Source organism: Sceloporus undulatus, chromosome 1 (genome assembly GCF_019175285.1).
Source record: "Sceloporus undulatus isolate JIND9_A2432 ecotype Alabama chromosome 1, SceUnd_v1.1, whole genome shotgun sequence".
In the NCBI taxonomy this organism is placed as follows: domain Eukaryota; kingdom Metazoa; phylum Chordata; class Lepidosauria; order Squamata; family Phrynosomatidae; genus Sceloporus; species Sceloporus undulatus.
This window is the reverse complement of record NC_056522.1, coordinates 4,420,288-4,440,599: the sequence shown is the minus strand read 5'-3', so window position 1 is coordinate 4,440,599 and position 20,312 is coordinate 4,420,288. Positions and strand designations below refer to the sequence as shown.

General features: G+C 42.8%; 1 protein-coding gene across 5 annotated transcripts in view; it reads right to left on the bottom strand.

Annotated features, from left to right (window-relative positions):
- NCOA1 (nuclear receptor coactivator 1) overlaps positions 1–20,312 on the bottom strand; it is a 393,895-nt gene that overhangs the window by 284,947 nt on the left and 88,636 nt on the right. For all 5 annotated transcript variants that reach the window (XM_042463672.1, XM_042463682.1, XM_042463653.1 and 2 more), the window contains one exon: positions 14,252–14,382. The gene's annotated coding sequence lies outside the window, so the exon portion shown is untranslated. Of the gene's footprint in view, positions 1–14,251; positions 14,383–20,312 lie in introns of those variants that run through there.

Here is a 20,312-nt window from a genome sequence, read left to right as displayed (position 1 = left end):
CTAGGTCCTCCAGTGCAACTCTGTAGTCAACTTTAACTAAAGGTTGCACTGAAAGACCATTTGTAGCTATTCCAGTGCCATTCTATGGTGAGTGTATGTTGAACATTGACCACAGAGTTGCACTGGAAGACCTAGAGATTCCTAGAGAGGTGTCCTCTCAGGTAAAAACAGTGTTTTTGTTATTTACAGTTTTTCCATATTCACGGGGGTCTTGCTCCCCTAACCCTAGCGAATATGGAGGGACAACTGTACTTCGGTGGGAAGGTAACAGTGTTCAGTGCAGTCATGCTGACCACATGTCCACCGGAGTTGCCTTCGGACAATGCTGGCTCTTCTTCGGCCTAGTAACGGAGATGAGCACCACTACCTACAGTTGGTTATGACTAGACATTCATGTCAAGGGAAAACATTTACCTCTTTTAATTTTCCAAATATCCTGGCCCTAAGACATTTAGGGGTTTATACGTTAAGATCAACACCTTGGATTGAATTAGCAAGACAAATACCATATATATTCAACTATAAGTTGACTTCATGGATAAGTCGAGGGCAGATTTGGGGGCCAAAATTATGGATTTTGATATGACCCGTAGATAAATTGAGGGTACCCAATATCCCTGCCACATATCATTGTCTGAAAATATGATCTTCTGAACCAAAGCCTTTGAACGTGAACAAACGCAAGTACTTTATAATGTGTCCAAAATAATGCTCCTTGAATCCAAGAAACTGTCTATCCTGACAAGCAGCAACATTTCAACAAATGTCTCTCAAATGTCTCTGTACTAACATTTGTCCCTTGAACTACTCAGTGAAATAATTAGCTAGCTCTCTCTTGTAACAGCCACATTCTTCTAATCATTTAACTTGGCTCAGAGAGCCAGTTTCTCCTGCATGATACGGTCATAGAAACATTTTCTGGGAAGGAGTCAAGGCACGATCAACTGAGTTCTGAAGCCCCCTGATGAAAAAATGGACTGGTTTGTACTAAGCTACCACAGATGTCATCTAAAATACCCTAAGGCTGCAAAGCCTCTACTAGAATAAGCCTAATAGGATAAACACCACGTTAACAAGACACAGCTTATATGTGACATGGATTCCAAAGGTTTGTTTTAGTCTTGCACCATTATAATTTTCATGGACATGTTGTTCAGGTCTGTACAACTGCAACCATTCAACCTTGTCCATCCCAGATTATGCCAATTAATATCAGGTGTTTATTTTCATGGACAACCTCCTCTGAACAAATCTTGCCAAGAAAACCCCTTGGGTGACCATAAGTTGGAAAACGACTTGAAGGCATACAATAAAATCTATACATTTTCATTTCTATCTGGCTCTTTGTTGTGATGGAGCTCAAAGTGGTCTCCCAGTCAGGTAATGATCAGACCCAGAATGATCTTCAGCAAGTTTTCTCTTCCATGTGCCTTTGGGGTATATTTCAGGCATGGGAGCACAGAGTGTCATTTTAGTGGTCAGCAGGAACAAGCCACTACAGAAACTTATACTTCCAAAAAGAGTACTCTTCTGCAATCAGCTAAGGATGAAGGTTTAGAATTCCTCTAAAAACTGTAAATAGTCCATCATTAGCTACAAAAACTACACCACTATTTTAAATCATCATAAAATAAGAAGCTCCTTCCAGTAGAAATCAGAGCCAAGTTAAAAGGATGGTCCAGTCCACTCCCATGACTGTTATTGCAATATTTTACTTTGCATCAACAGGGAGACATGCAGGCAGAGGGGATTATGATTCATGAACCTTGTTCTCTATGCATTTAGGGAATGCAATGTTTTCATGTTTTGCCCGTCGTGACATGCCCAATCTCAAGCCTGATGGAACAGTACAGGAGAAGTGGAAAGAGAAGAGGTGGAGATGCCTTTCCTAACAGCCAGCCTTCGTGACAACTGGCACATGCCACCAGCTTCATTTCCCAGTTTATGGCTAATGTTGCAGTCTTGACATATTTATACATTCCAGAACATTTTCTGGCACAAGGACTGTTTGCCCGCTTAATTTTGTTTTGCTGCTCTCTGCAGCTGTGAGCTGATGCTCCTTCAGAAAGAAACTGACTTCTCACTTGTCATTTTCATTGCAAATGTGAGGAACCATTTATTCTTTATATATGAAAAAAGAAAACTCCTTTTAATATATTCCAGCTACATCCAAAGAAAGTGAAAGAGCAATTTCACCCTCTGTTGTTACATTTGAGGTAAAAGGAAACTGCTTCAGAATGCATAAAATCTGCAGCTAAATGTGTACTTTTAAAAAAGATCTGTTGCCCGATACACTGTGACTTTGCTATTAAAATGCACTAATTAGTCTAGTGGGGCTTTTTTCCTCTGCTCAATTTGAGCTGGGTCCACAAGGCCCTCCTGGTTTTCTCAAAGGTAAGCCAAATCCCCTTTTAGCATGACATTTCTCTAATAAGAATATCTCTAACTGCTAGGTGATGTTTGATGTAAATTATAAAAGGCAAGAAGGAACATCTCCCCTTGATATGAATATCCATTTAGAACTTCTCTAAATGTATTTTAATTGACATCTGCATGCAGCAGAACCAAAGCCATGACTTGCGATAGTTCTCTACTATAAATGTATTCCTTTCATTTTTTAAATCAATTGTAACATAAAGTGACATAGAGAAAAGGAAGGCAGCAAAACCATTAACCCAGAGGCTTTCTTTAACCTCTTAAAGACTTTTCTGAAAGATGCAAGGGGATGTTCTTTGTTTCAGACAGTGACTAGATACTTCCAAATACTCTGTGCTAGTTTTAATGTCACTTTAATTGCCAGAAACTTCAGATAGCACAAACTTCCTGAGACAAACACCAGTTATCTTAAAGTAGGGCCAGGAAACCTAGCCCCCCTTCAAAAGGCATTTGGTGAATTCTAACTTCCCCCAGCACCCCTGAGGGACAATGGGAGATGTAGTTCAGGGGCAGGGACATTGGGTGTTGTAGTTCAGCAACACTCAGAAGTACACTGTTCCTCCCACCCCAACAATGAAGGAACGGCCTTTCCACTTTCCAGTTATTTTGTCACAAAGACATTCCTTGGGTAAGTCCATCCCTTGCTCAGGGCTATTCCCTTCTCCGTCAGCCACCCAGCATGCCACACCAGAACATTCCAGCAAACCAGAAGTGACCTAACATCCCTTCTGGTCATTGGAACTTCAATCCATTGGTTCTCATCCTAGTCTCTGGAGCAGCAGAAAACAAGGTTATTCCATCATCAGCATGCCATCTCTTCAGATATTTAATTATAGCTATCATGTCACTTCTCAGTTTTCTATTCTCCAACTTAAACATACCCAATTCTCTAAGTCGATCCTTGTAACACTTGGTTCCCAGACTTCTAGTTATCTTGGTTGTCCTTCTCTAAACACAATTTAGCTTGAACTGTGGTGTCTGGAGCTAGACACAATATTCCAGCTGAGGCCTAACCAAAGCTTATGGAACTCCTAAGGGGAATCAGGCTATATCCATACCTATTCTGTTTAATTTGGACTTGCCTAACCCAGATACCTATTCCTACTTAGCCAGAGAAAATCTCCCCTACTAGATCTATCTTATCAAACACTTTTGGCTGTTGAGGGTATCATAACATAAGAATGGCAATTCTCAGTGGGCATTTCAGGTGATAAAGGTGTACCATTTTATTTTCTTTCTCTGCTGCTAATGAAAGAAAAGGCTGTCTTACTCATCCTTTCTTTTCTTTTCATCTCCAACAGAAGGCTCCCCAACAGTGGGGCCATTCAGACTACTTTTTGTACTAAATTGTAACCCAGATTTAAAGTCGGAAGTTCCCACTGGCACCGGTTTAAACACATCAAAACTAGGGTCTTGCACACCAGATGCAGGGCAAATCCCCTTTAGCAGGGGTAGGCAACCTGCGGCCCGCGGGCCGGATGCGGCCCGGCAAGGCCTTGGGACCGGCCCCAGCCCGGTTCTGCCGCCGATTGCCGCCGGGGCCTTTGGCCTCTCACGCGCAGGGGCAATTGTCTATAGAAGCCTCAGAAACATGCATTTATATTAACATTTTTTTAAAAATCAGCAAATTTTTTCCTGTGTCCTCCACTTTTTAAAAAAGTGTCCACCAATTGAAAATTTTGTCCTACATTTGTCCCAGTTTATTTATTTAAATTTTTAAAAAATTATTTAATTATTTATTTTTGGGCTTCGGCCCCCCAGTTGTCTGAGGGACAGCAACCCGGCCCCCGGCTCAAAAAGGTTGCCTAGCCCTGCCCTTTAGAGTGTTTTTTTTCGAAAGTGGATTATTTCCCCTACCTTTTTGGAAAACCCGGTTCTTCCCTGCTGCCGGCAAATGTGAACTTGGCCCTGTTCATGATCTGGTCAAGTTCAGGGACGGGATTTATGTCAGAGGGAGGACAGAGAACGGAACATGCCTCCTTCTCTCTCTCTCTCTCTCTCTCTTGTAAATTTATTTTTGACAGATTATGCGAATGCTTGTTCCACAGGTTGATACACATTGATAGAATTGTCTGATTGTGCTACATTTCCCTTTCGTTTGCTTGCTGCCGGCACAACAGGTCACTCTGCAAGTGGCATTTTTTAAAGTGTGTGTGTGTGTGTGTGTGTGTGCGTGTGTGTGACAGAATATGTGAAAGCTTGTGTTTTCTTTTAAATTTGGCAAATTGATTCAATGTGTGAATGCTTTTGCTACATATGTGTATGTAAGGAGAGATGGCACTCAAGGGTGGCAATCGGAGGGAAAGCAATGAAAGAGGATGCAAAGATGGCATTCTGAGGTGAGGTATTATTATTGTTGTTGTTGTTGTGACAGATTATGTGTATGCTTTGGGCTGGAAGGGAAGAGGATGGCATTGGGGGGGAGGCAAGGGCTTCGGAGGTGGCATTGGGCTGGAAGCGAAGGGAAGGGAAGAGGCTGGCATCCTTGAGGGGGAGGCAAGGGCTTCGGAGGTGGCATTTGGCTAGAAGGGAAGGGAAGGGAAGAGGCTGGTATACGGGGGGAGGCAAGGGCTTCAGAGGTGGCGTTGGGCTGGAAGCGAAGGGAAGGGAAGAGGTTCCAAAGAGGAGGAAATGCTGGGCTGGAAGCGAAGGGGAAGCTAGAGGCTGGCATTCAGAGGGAAGGCTGTGGAAATCCATGACTTTGGGGAGTCACACTCTCTCAGCCTCAGGGGAAAGGCAATGGCAAATCTCCTCAGAACCAATCTTGCCAAGAAAACCCCAGTAGGGAGTCGTTTTAAGGTTGCCATAATCTGTAATGACACAAATACACACAACACACACATGCACCTGGAGGTTTTTAAATTTGACAAGTTGACAGAATATGCACACACTGCCGCCATTTTTTTTTAAAAAGGAGGGGGGGAAGAACCAATTCTGTTGGCCAATGATTGTAGGATATGTCACCTTTGACGAAAGTGGAAGTGAATTTGATTGACAACAGAGGAGGCTCCATTTTAAAGCGGTACTGCAAATGTGAACTTCAGAGGGGCAAATTGCACCGGTCAAGGTAAAGGGTAGTGAGAACTTCTACCCGGGGGATTAGGTATGGGGGCAACCGGATCTGCCCAGTTCCTTCCAGAGCAAATGGGCTAGTGAGAATGGGGCCTTAGCATATAAAAAAGTGGGATATGTGGTTTTCACTGCAACTTGTCTTCCGATTCCAGAAAACAAAAGACCTGCATCCACCTGATGTGTTTCTCCCAAGGAAGGCAAGACTAGACTGCAGAGGAGTAAAAGCCTCAAAGTGGGCTGTAAAAGTAGTAGGTTCCCAACCACCAAAAATGAAAAGAAAAGAAAAAGAGATTTCCCATGCTTGCTCTGCAACCCGCCCACCCCCACAAGTCATTCAGTGAATTAAAACCATTCCCTGAACATTAAAGATACCGAGAAACTGCCAAGCAAAAACATCTCCAAGCTGTATGAAATAAACAGTCTGGTGGGGCAATCAAACTTTCCTAAGTTTCAAGGGAAGGGAAACAAACCATTAAACATTTTTATGGGTGAAGGAATGCAGAAAGATGACACCCATTTGTCACACACCTTGGCTTTTTTCAAAAGCCAGAAGCAGCAGCAGCAAACTAGCTAGGCCAGTTTTCCATCATCATGGCACAAGGATTGAATATCAGTTATATCACTGATCGGGGATTCTCGGCCCCTTCCTGTACTCTTTGGAACATTAAAGCAAGTTCAGGTTAACAGCAAAGCTCTAAATGGTTGAAGCCCAAAAAGTTTAAGAAGATCACCTCCAGCCACGTATTTTCAAAAACATGTGGCTACTCGTCTTGCAATGTACGGATAAGGATGGCAAACAAAAAGAATTGATGGAAGTAGTCCTGAAGCTACTGCTGGGGGAAATCAGAGCATGCCCGAAGTCCCTTTCAACTTATTAGATACACCATTCGTCATGCATGTAAAATTGTGAAAAGTCATACTGCTTGCATAATGCCTTTTTTGAAAGGAGAGGGAAATATACCCCACAGAACCTTACAAAGTTTCATTGCACCAATCAAGAACATGTACTTAGAAAGCAGCAATGTTAGCATCAAATAGCTACTACCAGAAACCCTTCTAAATACTCCCTGTTGCTTATATGTAAAACCTTACCACCACCCTCATGTTAGCACCGGAGGAATTTAGAAAGGCTTCTGTAGCATAAAGTATTATTCTATTTGATGTCTTTATTTAAACCCCACCTTTTCCCCAATGGTGAAAAGCAGGTTACATAATAAAAAAGACTACAGGTAAAACCATATTTATGGAGCAGCAATCTGAGTGTCAAACTAGCACTCTAAGAAACCAGGATACAAATTCACACTCAACCATGGAAAAGTTACATCCTCTCGGCTTCAGAGAAAAGCCATGGCAAACCTCCTTGGAATAAAACTTGCGAGGGAAAACTTTGTGATCTAGTGTGGTCTAGTGGCTTGAGTATTATACTAGAGCTGCCCCTGCACTGCAGAATTAATGTAGTGTGATAGCATTTTAACTGCCACAGCTGAATGTTACAGAATACTGGGTTTTATAGTTTTGTGAGATTTTATCCTTTTCTTCCAGAGTTCTGGTGCCACAACAAACTACAAATCCCAAGGTTCCATAGGGTGGAGCCAAGGCAGGTAAAGCAGTGTCAAAGTGCATTAATTCTGCAGTGTGGCAGCAGCCTCATTATTACCCAAGACTGAGTCGAAATCAATTCTGATGTATACAGTTGTTGTTGCTGTTTTCCCACTTTCGCCCCAAAATTGGCATGTCTCCTTGTAGACTTCTCTTTCATAATTACTAATAAAATGGCAAACACTTTTATGCACCTTAAAGTAACTGGCTTACTGTAATGTGAAATTTTATTATTGTTGCTGTCGTCTGCCTTCAAGTCATTTCTGGCTTATGGAAACCCTAAAACGAACCTATCATGGTAAGATCTGTTGGGGGATGCCTTGGCCCCCCCCCTGAGGCTGAGACAGTGTGAGCTGCCTAAAGCCACCCGCTGGCTTTCCATGGCCAAGTGAGTATTTGAACCCTGGTCTCCAATGTCATAGTACAAACATTCAAATCAGCACACCACACTGGCTCTCTTGTGAAATTTTATGTCAATGTACATTAGTTCATTAGATGTACCCTCGTTTCTGATTAAACAGATTGTTGTCTACTGACAAATTAGCCAGTTTCTCAGATGTCACGGTATTTTGTATCTGCTGTCTGCAACTACTACCCAACCAAGTGTGGGAGGTGTTATTCAAGCAGAACACTAACAAGCTGGTAGATAAAATATAGTGAATTGTACAATGTTGGCCAACATTCTTTGACCACACATGTGCAAAAATATATAATTATCAGCTAGATTAATGGGTTTAAAACAGGTATTTAGCATTAAATATTGCTCACAATTATCTCTCATGCATGTGAAATTTCAAAGCAAAATCTTATCTCAAACACACAAGATAATTAGAGTTGAGCTGAATGTGGGATTCACTGAAACATACTAAAACCAGGAGCCTCCAAGCTTTGACTAAGTACAAAAATTAAAGTAGGACTGTGAATATTTACCCTTGAAATCAAAACATTTTCACTCAAATTCCCTGCTTTTTAAGTTCGAAAGGTTTGTTAATAAGGGAGTTCTCTTTGTCAGACTACATAAATCTCTAGCACTGGTTTTTCCACCCAACCTTAAAGACTTTTCCATATTTACCGTGATCTTAACCAAGCCATCACCTCTGGTTCTTGCAAATTTAACATGAACACACAAGGAAAGGAGAGCCTATTTTCAATGCTAATCGAATTATTCTCATCAGTGAACTGTGGCCTGCTCCAAGAAAGTGTCTTGTTAGCTACATTGCAACACAGCTAAAACCAACAATTTACTCTTTCCTCACATCATCAATAACAGAGTGACATGCCTTTTACCTGCATCCTCCTCGCCATCTGAAGTACTGAATGAATGACTAAGAGGGAGTGAATGCGACAGCTCCAGTGTAACTACACACAGAGACACACTACCCAAAGCACAACACACAATATAAGGAAACAGGGTGCTCCATTTGGGTGAACCAGGTATAATCCCCTAGTACAGTGATGGTGAACCTATGGCACGCATGCCAGAGGTGGCACTCAGAGCCCTCTCTGTGGGCACATGTGCCATCACCCCAGCACAGTTTGCCAGAGTTTGTTACTAGAAAGCCAGAGGGACATGGCACTTTGCAATAAATAAATAGGTTTTGGGTTGCAGTTTGGGCAGTCGGCCCCTAAAAGGTTCATCATCACTGCCCTAGTAAGATCATATACCAACCACTGTGGGGTAGCGGTTTGAATGTTGGGACTAGGACTATGCGAAACCAGGGTTCAACTCTCCACTTAACCATGGAGACCCACTGGGTGACCTTGGGGAAGTCACACTCTCTCAGCCTCAAAGGACGGCAGATTTCTAAAGTACAGGTACAGGAGAGACGTTGGGTGCTTCAGGTCAAATCCCCACAATCCAGCTAAGCATTCCTGTTTGAAAAAGAGAATGCTTATTCTAGCATGGTCCCTTGTCTTCCCTAAAACCACAACATGTAAGGTATTTTATTAATTCATTTGGACTTGTATTCCACCTTTCATGATACACAGGAGGTTCAAACCAAAAAAAACCAGACAGCTTCATTTATATACCGCTTCATACCGAACTAGCAGTGTCTAAGTGGTTTACAGCTGTAAGCTAATTACCCCCAACAATCTGGGTACTAATTTTAGCAACCTCCTCGGAAGGATACAAGCCTGAGTCAAGCCTGAGCCCTTTGGCTGGTATTGAACTCGCAACCTTATGGTTTTGAGTGAGTGGCTGCAGGACAGGCATTTAACCACTGCACCACCAGGGCACCAGTTGGTCCCCTCTCTGTCTGCCAGCAAGCAAAGACCTTTTGTATTTGGCTTTGGCTCATAATTCATGTAGCACAAGGGGCTTTATTAGGGCTGAGGTATTAGCTTTTCTACTATGTTTCAAATGTGTTTTCAACTGCTATAACTTTGGCCTGTTACAGACAGCCAAAATAAAGCTGCTTCGAGTCACAGTGGAGGTATGGTGTTTCAATGATGCATGCGTCCAAAGAGTCCAGAAGTCGCACCAAAGCCACACTCCAGCCCTAAGGACTGGAGTGCAGCTTTGGTGTGGCTTCTGGATTCTTAGGACGCATGCATCATTCAAACACCATATCTCCACTGTGACTCGAAGCAGCTTTATTTTGGCTGTCTGTAACAGGCCTTTGTGTCTTTAATACAATTGTTATTAGGTTTTTAAACATTTGCACTCATTCTTTTGTAGCTGTACCTTCTTTTAACCAGATGTAAGCTGCCTTGGATCCTAGGCAAGGAGAAAGGGAGGGCAATCAATCAATCAATCAATCAATCAAATCTAGAGCAGTTTAGAATGGAAACATTTTATGGAATGCAGTAAAGCTAACACAAAACAAAACTGAAACATAGAATAGAATAGAATCTTAGAGCTGGAAGGAACCACAAGGGCAATGTAGTCCAACTTGCTGCCATGCAGGAATGTGCAACTAAAGCACTCCTGAAAGGTGACCATACAACCGCCATTTAAAGACCTGCAAAGAAGGAGATTCATCACATTCAGAGGCACTCTATTCTACAGTCAGAACAGACAAAGCATAATAAACCTTTCTTCCAGAAAGGAAGACAATGAACAAAATCACTTGTTGCTTCCACTGAGAACAAAATTAGCAAAGAATTCCATTCTTCTGGGTAGCAGAAGGAGCAAATACAGCCTCAATTGGGACACCTCTGTTTCTAGACTGGGTTCCCAAGCCTTTTTAGTGATGGTTTTCTGGGCTCAATTACCCAGAATTCATCACACACTGTTTCTTGCACCTGGTCCCTGGATTTCTGCTGCACCTCTCACTCAAGCACTCAAAAGGGCTGGATCTTTTTTCCTAATCCTAGAGATCAACCTGCTAAGGCCCTCACCTCAGCTCCCATTTCTTGTTCTACCTCTTCCCAAACCTATTATAGTAACAAGAGGTAACAACAGCGGGTAGTTAAACAATATTAATATATGTTAGTCTGGTTCTCCACCAACAGAAACCAGGATAAGATATCTATGATTAATTGCCTGGGTAGTTTATCCTTTTATTTTGCTTCATTTTTGCATTTGGCAGCATTCTCCAATGAAAGTGCAGTTAGATATTTGGCTGATCAAGGATAAAATAAACAGTCTCTGTTTCACTGCAACAAGAGAGTAGGAAAAATAACATTAATGGGAAAGTGTCTGCCTTAAAGCAATAGACACTAAGACTATTTTATTTATTATTTACTTTATTTATTTCCTTTATTTATATGTCACCTTTCTCCCAGGATGAGAACCAATGCAACTTCCATAACAACAAATTAAAAAAAGTTTACAAAAAGTTTAAAAGCAATTTAAAAACAATACATTAAAACACTATAAAATGGATTTAAAGGTTTTAGTGTTTAAAAGCACATTTCCATTGAAAATTCAGCATGTAATGTCTCCAATGTGTGCAATTTTCTCTCTCAGATTACAAGTGGCATGGAGGAATGGCAGCAACAATGCGCATGATGACACTGCCACCAGTAACGCTGGCTATATATACAGAAGTTAACATCAACCTCTACTCAGAGTACTTACATCCAGCCTTACAGGTATACCTTAGCTACAATACTATGTACCATATGTAAGCTTGCCCTTGAAAAAGACTCAGAAGCTTCAGCTAATACACAATGGAGGAGGTACTGTAGGTTGCTGATTGGGAACACAATATAGAAACCATTTAACACCTGTTTTAAAGAACTGCAGTGGCTGTCAATACACTTCTATCCAAATTCAAGGTCCTAAAGACCTACAGGGCTTGGGACCTTAAATCTTGACACTATATATACCTGCCTGAAAACTGAGATCTCTTTAGGAGGCCTTCTTCTGTGTCCCACCGGTGGGCCTTCTCTGCTGCGGCAACCTGGTTGTAGAATATCCGCTTTGTAGAGGACTGATTCTTGCCAATACTGGTGTCATTCCAGTCTCAGTTTTTTTCAGGTCCCACAGACCATTTCTGTTCTTCCCCACAATACCATCCAGCTGAGGTAGAGTGGTACTCTGATGTCAAAATTTTGGTGGAATGTATATTTTGGGGTGAGTGTTGGGATGTGTGGCTCCTGTAAGGCTGGAAAATGTAATTTTCCAAACTAGATGGGTCTGCCTCTGAAAAGTACTCAGCAGCTTCAGTTGGCTCCAAGAGAGCCAATAAGTTTGTTGACCGGGGCCAACTACATGGAGCCCACTGGTCCCTTGTTCCCAGAACTCAGTTGGCTGCCGGTGTAATTCTGGACACAATCCAAATGGCTAGTTATGACCTATAAAGCTTGGGTCCAAGCTATCTGAAGGATTACTGCCTTCACATATGATCCTACCCAGGTTCTAAGATCTTTAGGAGGAGGCCCTTCTCTCACTTCCACCACCTTTTCAGGCATGTTTGGTAGACACAAGAAAGAGGGTCTTCTTGGTGGCTGCTCCCAAGCTTTGCAACTCCCTCCTTAGAGGGGCTAAGATGGCTCCATTCTTGCTGTCCTTCCACAAGCAACGAAAAACATTTTATTATTCAGTTTGCATTTCAGTAATGATTTTTTGTTCCTGTTATGAGTCATCATGTCAGTTTTGACTTATTGTAGCCCTAAAGAATGGTCTGAAGTGGCCTTTAATGGTGTGTTGTTTTGCTAATCTTTATCGTCTGTCTCTCAATGGATGTCTAATGGCTTTAATTGCTTTTAATCAAAGATGGCTGAACTGCATTTAAAATAACTTTTATATGTTTTTCCTGATAGTAGTCTTTGTATGTATTTTAATCTCTCTATATATATTTTTTAAAAATGTAAACAGTCTTAGTCCCAGTATTGGAAAAGGAGGAGGATATAAACGGATAGAGGAAGAGGAGAAGGACAGGTTGCTTACCTGTAACAGTATTTCTTCGAGTGGTCATCTGCGAATACATACAAATGGGTTTCACTGCGCCTGCGCAGTGCTGCTCGGAACCTACTGGAATCACTGGGCAGAGTTAACTCTGCAACATATTGAAACTTTTTGGCGGTAACTCCGCCCACCCGTTATAAGGCCCCTGCCTTCCCGCTCTTTTCCCCAGTTCCGCAATTTTTCCGCCAAGCAGGCGATGGAAAGAGCCAATGTGAGCAGGACACTGAGGGGACGGACGGGTGGGATTTGTATGTATTCGCAGATGACCACTCGAAGAAATACTGTTACAGGTAAGCAACCTGTCCTTCTTCTTCGTGGTCTCTGTGAATCATACAAATGGGTTTAGACTGACAAGCTAAGGTATGCGGCGGAGGGAGTGTCCTGAGACCAAAGCTATGGTGAACCAAAGGTATATTTATTACAATAAAACACCTTGAACCATAGGAGTCAGTCTCTATATATATTTTTTAAAAATGTAAACAGTCTTAGTCCCAGTATTGGAAAAGGAGGAGGATATAAACGGATAGAGGAAGAGGAGAAGGAAGAGGAAATATAATTTCAACTCAGTACCTATAGAGTCAACTTTTCAGGGATACATCCACACAATAATGTTAACTGGTTCAGTAGTTGTGGTTTTGTAGTTCTACAGAAGTACCACACTCTGCACTCTCAAAAATCTCAAAATCCAGGGGCGGGGGAGAGGCAATGAGAGAAAAGCAGCTTTGAAACTGTATGCAGATCCCTAGTTGATGCAAGTATTTTTGTTGTTGTTGTGTGCCTTCAGGTTGTTTCTGACTTATGGTGACTTTAAGGCCATGGAGTTTTCTTGGAAAGATGTCTTCAGAGGAGGTTTGCCATTGCCGTTCCTTGAAGCTGAGAGCGTGTGATTTGCCCAAGATCACCCAGTGGGTTTCAGGGTCAAACGGAGAATCAAACCCCTGGTTTCCAGAGTCATAGTCCACCCCTCAATCCACTACACTATGCTGGCCATGCTATATTAATTCCAGAATTTGAACACCTTCAAATCAACCTTTCAAAAATCCTTTGTTGTTTCAGAGTATGCAGACATCAACTTTTTAGCAACTTCACTAGCCAGTTAGCAATTTGCAATAGTGCTTCCAGTATTGGAGGGGGGAACAAACATACAAGTGGCTACATATACATGTTATCATCAAAGTTGGACTGAAATACTATGGAGGAGTGTAACCTATCCACTATTGCACTGTAACTGTAGGTTTACTAAGCCAGATTTCTCAAGTAGCTGATATGGAAGATTAGCTGCCAATGTTGCAAAGGAAAAGGTGGGTTTTCCTGCTGTGAAATGCTTCTTTTCCACCAGGGTCACTCTCTGGTTACATCTTAATAAACGCTCTAATTGTTGCAATCTAGCCAAGGAACCTCAGCCTCCGGGACTCCAATGACAGGTGGCAATCCGCACTGAAACTGGGGCCGGGAGACAGTCCGGTTTCCCACACTTGTCCAACCCAGCAGTATCTTTTGTTATGATGTGCTTTGAAGACAAGTTTGGCAACAGCAAACACAGCATGACTTGGTTCTATGCTCAGTAATACACTGGAAACAAACCCACCATATACAGAGCAGAGGGGAGAGAGAAAGGGAGAATGCAGGATTCCTGCTTTGGGCAGTTCCAGCAATTCATTCCACATGAAGAGATTCCTCTACACATAACATCTCTGACAGGTTTCAGCAATTCTTGTGTTTTAAAAAAAAATCACAGGGAAGAGAGAAAGAGCAAGGGAAAGAAATAATCTGGGAAGGACAACTTACCTCTACCTTTCCAGAGGTGGAAGGTAACTCATGGGGATCTTGGGACTTCAGTACACATGTGGCTCTATCTTCAGCAGAGAGTTGTCAATTGTGCTCTCCTCTTGAGGAAGGGGGCAGCATCAAAATGAATTCTGGGGAGGAAAAAGGCAATTAGTCCAATGACATGAGACTCAAATTCTATTTCATTAACTGTGTTCTTTTTTTTTTCTCCAAAAGGCAGCTGTAGCATTTTCAGGAGGCACTAATTCATGGCGCATGTAGCACCCCCACATCCAGTAGGCCTTGCCTCAAACCCATGAATTTTCTGATGGTCCTTCACAGCAGAACATTTTGGTGACACAGGAGCACCCAGAGGGGTGAAGCTGCCCGACTTGTCTTTCAACATTTCCTACACCTTTGATCTGAAATACCAGCATGGGGCTGTGTTCCTTGAATTCTGAGATATTCTAGGAAGAAAAGAAACTGCTGGGAACTGCACAGAATCATAGAATCATAGAGTTGGAAGAAACTGCAAGGGCCATCCAGTCCAACCCCCTGCCATGCAGGAACTCTCAATCAAAGCATCCCCAACAGATAGCCATCCAGCTTCTGTTTAAAGACCTCTAAGGAAAGAGACTCCACCACTCTCCGAGGGACAGTGTTCCACTGTCAAACAGCCCATACTGTCAGGAAGTTCTTCCTACTGAGTGCCGGGGAAAGTGTGCAGTATGGCACTGGACACAGAATTGGATTTCTTGCATATTAATTTTCATTCAAAAGAAGCTTCTAGTACCAGTGACCACAAGATTTAGGGTTCCTCAAGACCCATCCCATCCCCTCACCGCTGCTCAGCCTGGTCCTTATCGCCTGCATCCTCTGTCGTTTCTCACCACCAGCTCATAGAATCATAGTATCGTAGAGTTGGAAGAGACCTCAAGGGCCATCCAATCTAACCCCATTCTGCCATGCAGGAATACACAAATCAAACCCCTCCCTGTGACAGATGCCCATCCAGCCTCTGCTAAAAAACAGCTCTTACCATCAGGAAGTTCTTGGAAGAGACCCCAAGGGGCATCCAGTCCAACCCCCTGCCATGCAGGAATCACAATAAAAGCATCCCTGACAGATGGCCATCCAGCCTCTGTTTAAAGAGGTCCAAAGAAGGAGACTCCATCACACTCCAATGGAATGTATACCATGGTCAAACAGCTCTTACTGTCAGGAAGTTCTTCCTAATGTTGAGGTGGAATCTCTTTTTCAGGCGGGTTACAGGGTTGAGACTGCTATGGTCGCCTTGGTCGATGATCTCCGTCTGGGCATGGACAGGGGGAGCGTGTCCCTGTTAGTGCTCTTAGACATCTCAGCGGCTTTCGATACCATTGACCATGGTATCCTTCTGGAGCGCCTGGCAGAGTTGGGAATCGGGGGCACTGCGCTCCAGTGGTTCCGATCCTACCTCTCTGGGAGGTTCCAGATGGTGCAGCTGGGGGACGTGTGCTCCGACAGGAGGACCCTTACATCTGGGGTCCCTCAAGGAGCCATTCTGTCTCCCATGCTTTTCAACATTTACATGAAACCGCTGGGAGAGATCATCCGGAGACATGGGGCGCGGGGTTATCAGTACGCTGATGACACCCAAATAGTCTTCTCTATGTCTCCGACTGATGCAGTGACCGGGGATGGCATCTCTCCTCTCGTGGCCTGTCTGGAGTCGGTAATGGGCTGGATGAGGGAAAACAGACTCAGCTTGAATCCAGAGAAAACGGAAGTACTTGTGAGAGGTTCCCCCGGTCCGGGAATGGCGTTGGTTCCACCTGTCCTAAACGGGATCACGCTTCCTGTGAAGGACTCGATACGCAGTTTGAGGGTGCTCCTTGACTCGTCGCTTCACCTTAGATCTCAGGTGAGTGCGACGGTCAGGAGCACCTGTTATCAGCTTCGGCTGATACGCCAACTGCGTCCCTACCTGGGCCGGGCTGACCTAGAAACGGTGGTACATGCTCTGGTAACCTCTCGCTTGGACTTCTGCAATGCGCTCTACATGGGGCAACCCTTGTACCATACCCGGAAGCTACAATTAGTACAGAACATGGCAGCAAGGCTGGTTACTAATACACCTAGAACCAGCCATATAACACCAGTCTTAAAAGACCTCCATTGGCTGCCTATTCGCTTCCGGGCGCAATACAAGGTGTTGGTTGTTACCTATAAAGCCCTAAATGGCTTGGGCCCAGGGTACTTAGAGGACCGCCTCTCCCCGTACAATCCGCCCCGCACACTCAGATCAACTGGGCAGCAATTGTTAAGGGTTCCAGAGGCCAGATTAGTTGCCACCACTAAGAGGGCCTTCTCCATCTTGGCCCCCAGCCTCTGGAACGCGCTGCCCTTTGAGCTCTGCTCAGCTGCCTCCCTTACCCAGTTTAGGAAGGGGTTAAAAACATTCTTGTTCGAGCAAGCTTACCCCTGATTCCCTGACCCCTAAAGTATTCTCTCCTCGCCCCCTTCGTCAGCATGTCAAACTGGCACGAATTGTGGTGCTTATTGTTTTAGTGTAAAAGGTTTTTAATGCTATGTTTTGATGTTTTTATATTGCTGTATTGTTGTATGTATGTTGGAAACCGCCTTGGTCTTATAAAGGCGGTATATAAATAAACTTTTACTTACTTACTTACTATTCTCATAATAATATTATTATTACTTACAGGCCTCAGAAGGAGAGAAGAATGCTGGACCTGATTCCCTCCCCCCCTCACCATTCCCTTCTCCTTTTGTGTCGTGTCTTTTAGATTGTAAGCCTGTGGGCAGGGAACTGTCTGTTATTCCCTCTATTGTAAACCGCTCGGATTCCCAGTGATTGGGCGGTATATAAATAAAACCTATTATTATTATTATTATTATTATTATTATTATTATTATTATTCTCTGGAGCAGCAGAAAACATGCTTGCTCCATCCTCAATATGACATACCTTCCAATATTTAAACATGACTATTATGTCACCCCTTAACCTTCTCTTCCCCAGACTTAACATACCCAACTCCCTAAATCTCTATTCATAGGGCTTGGGGATTTCCAGATCCTTAATCATTTTGATTGCCCTCCTTTGGACACACTCCAGCTTGTCAATGAGATTAAATGCCAGCACGGCAGCCACTTGCTCACAAACCACATTGTGAGTTCAATCCCAGCCAGGGCTCAGGGTTGACTGAGCCTTGCATCGTTCCAAGATTGCTAAAGTGAGAACCCAGCTTTTGGGAGGCAATTAGCTTACAGTTGTAAACCGCTTAGAGAATGCTTAGTGTGGTATGAAGCGCTATATAAATGAAGCTGCTATTGTGAATGTTCCTCTTGAATTGTGGTCCCAAAACTGGGCACAGGATTCCATGTGAGGTCTGACCAAAGCTGAATAGAGTGGTACTATTCTGTGTGATCAGTGAAAATATGTAGAAAGACAAAAGTAACAGAGTCTGTATGCTTGTACTCAGTCTATGGATAAACTCCTGAAGTCCAATACATTCACAAGAAACTGACTTGCTGCTTAGTTAGAAATAGCAAGGAAATTCCAAGCCATAAAAGTCTTGACCCTCTGGGAAAACATGACAGAGCCTAAATACATAAAAAAGAATTGAGAAGCATTAGCCAAACCTGCTGTGGCCCAATCCTCCTCCCTCCTCATTCAATGAAGCTTGCAACTTGCCAAGCAGATTGTTTGTAAAGCTCTCTCTTTTTTTCTTTTAAAGATTTCATCTCCTGGTGGGTTCCCTAATTACAGATAAAAGGCTTTTGTTCACATCAGAAATCTGGAGCTTGGCTTCCCTTCTATGGCTCCTAATGCTTTTGCTGTTAACTCCACCTTTCACCAAATGAGTAAATTTACTCAGAGCTTACGTTTTAAACAAAACCAAGGGGGGGAAATGATGAAGGAAGTCTTCATAAAAGCACCTGCCCACTGCTATACATGAGACACTGTATACTACTGTATAAAACTGTATACTAAAAAGATCTCATCTTCCTATAATTATGATGGCACCAGATCCCATTTGATCTGGGAAGCTAAGCAGGCTCAGCTATGGTGATACTTGGATGGGAGACCATCAATAAATTGCAGGTGCTGAAGGCTACATATTTCAGAGCAAGGAATTGGCAAAATCACTTCTGAGTATTTCTTGCCTAAGAAAACCCTACAAAATGCATGGTGTCGCCAGAGGTTGACAGGCGACTTGAACACACACACACACACACACGCACACACACACAGAGTGGCCAAGAGAAGAAACTGACCAAGCCAGTCACATAGAATCATAGCATCATAGAATTAGAGCTGGAAGAGACCACAAGGGCCATCCAGTCCAACCCCATTCTGCCATGCAGGAAATCTCAATCAAAGCATCCCGACAGATGGCCATCCAGCCTCTGTTTAAAGACCTCCAAGGAAGGAGACTCCACTACACTCCGAGGGATTGTGTTCCACTGTTGGACAGCCCTTACTGTCAGGAAGTTCTTCCTAATGTTTAGGTGGAATCTCTTTTCCTGCAGTTTGCATCCATTGCTCCGGGTCCTAGTCTCTGGAGCAGCAGAAAACAAGGTTGCTCCCTCAATATGACAACCCTTCAAATATTTAAACAGGGCTATCATATCACCTCTTAACCCTCTCTTCTCCAGGGTAAACATCCCCAGCTCCCTGAGTCATTCCTCATAGGACATGGTTTCCAGACCCTTCATCATTTTAGTTGCCCTCCTTTGGAAATGCTCCAGTTTCTCAATGTCCTTTTTGAATTGTGGTGCCCAGAGCTGGACATAATATTCCAAGTGAGGCCTGACCAAAGCAGAATATAGTGGCACTATTACTTCACTTGATCTAGACACTATACTTCTATTGATGCAGCCTAAAATCGCATTGCCCTTGTTAGCTGCCGCATCACACTGTTGACTCATGTTCAATTCATGGTCTACTTGGACTCCCAGATCCCTTTCACATGTAGTTTCATTCAGCCAGGTGTCCCCCATCCTATATCTGTGCATTTCATTTTTCTGCCCTAAGTGCAGTACCTTACATTTCTCCCTGTTGAAATTCATTTTGTTAGCTTTGGCCCAGCTTTCTAGTCTATTCAGGTCATTTTGAATTTTGATCCTGTCCTGAGGGGTATTACCTATTCCTCCTAATTCGGTGTCATCTGCAAATTTGATAAGTATGCTCCCAATTCTGTCATCCAACTCATTGATAAAGATGTTGAATAACACTGGCCCCAGAACAGAGCCCTATGGCCCAGGATGAAAAGGTGCCATTGTTCAGCACCCTTTGGGTTTGGCCAGTCATCCAATTACAGATCCATGTAACAGTTCCTTTGTCTAGCCCACAGTTTACAAGCTTGTTTGCAAGAATGTCATGGAGAACTTTGTCAAAGGCCTTACTGAAATCAAGATATATTATATCCACAGCATTCCCTTCATCTACCAAGCTAGTAATTTTATCAAAGAAAGAGATTAGATTTGTCTGGCATAGATAATAGACAAAAGCTTGTAAGAAAAAAGGACAATGTTAAGGAGGGAAGTGGAGGTTAAGTACAAAAGATGACAACCCTGTAGAGTTAAAGCTACCCTTGGAACAGATAGTTATAAAGGAAGGAGAACATCAAGATTACCGATTATATATATAGGTCTCTCTCCAGTGTAGACATAGTGTAATATAAGTGAAATTATAGCGTGGGAGATAAACTATTAGACCTTCTTATGGAATACAAGTGTCACAAGAAAAGGAAAAGAAGATGGAGAAGGGAAAATTGGTATAGATAATTTCGGCTATCAAGGGGAAAGGAAGTATGTTTAAAAGAAACTTAAAAGAATTTAAACATCTATGAGTAAAGAATAGAAGGGATTAAGGGATAATCAAAATTCACGCTGATTGAATATGAGATAAATATGTTTGATGCATTATGTATTGTGAAATAAAGTTTAACAATAAAAAGGAGGGGGGAAAAGATTTGTCTGGCATGACTTGTTTCTCTGAAACCCATGTTGAGTTTTTGTGTTTAATAATAATAATAATAATAATAATAATAATAATAATAATAATAATAATAAT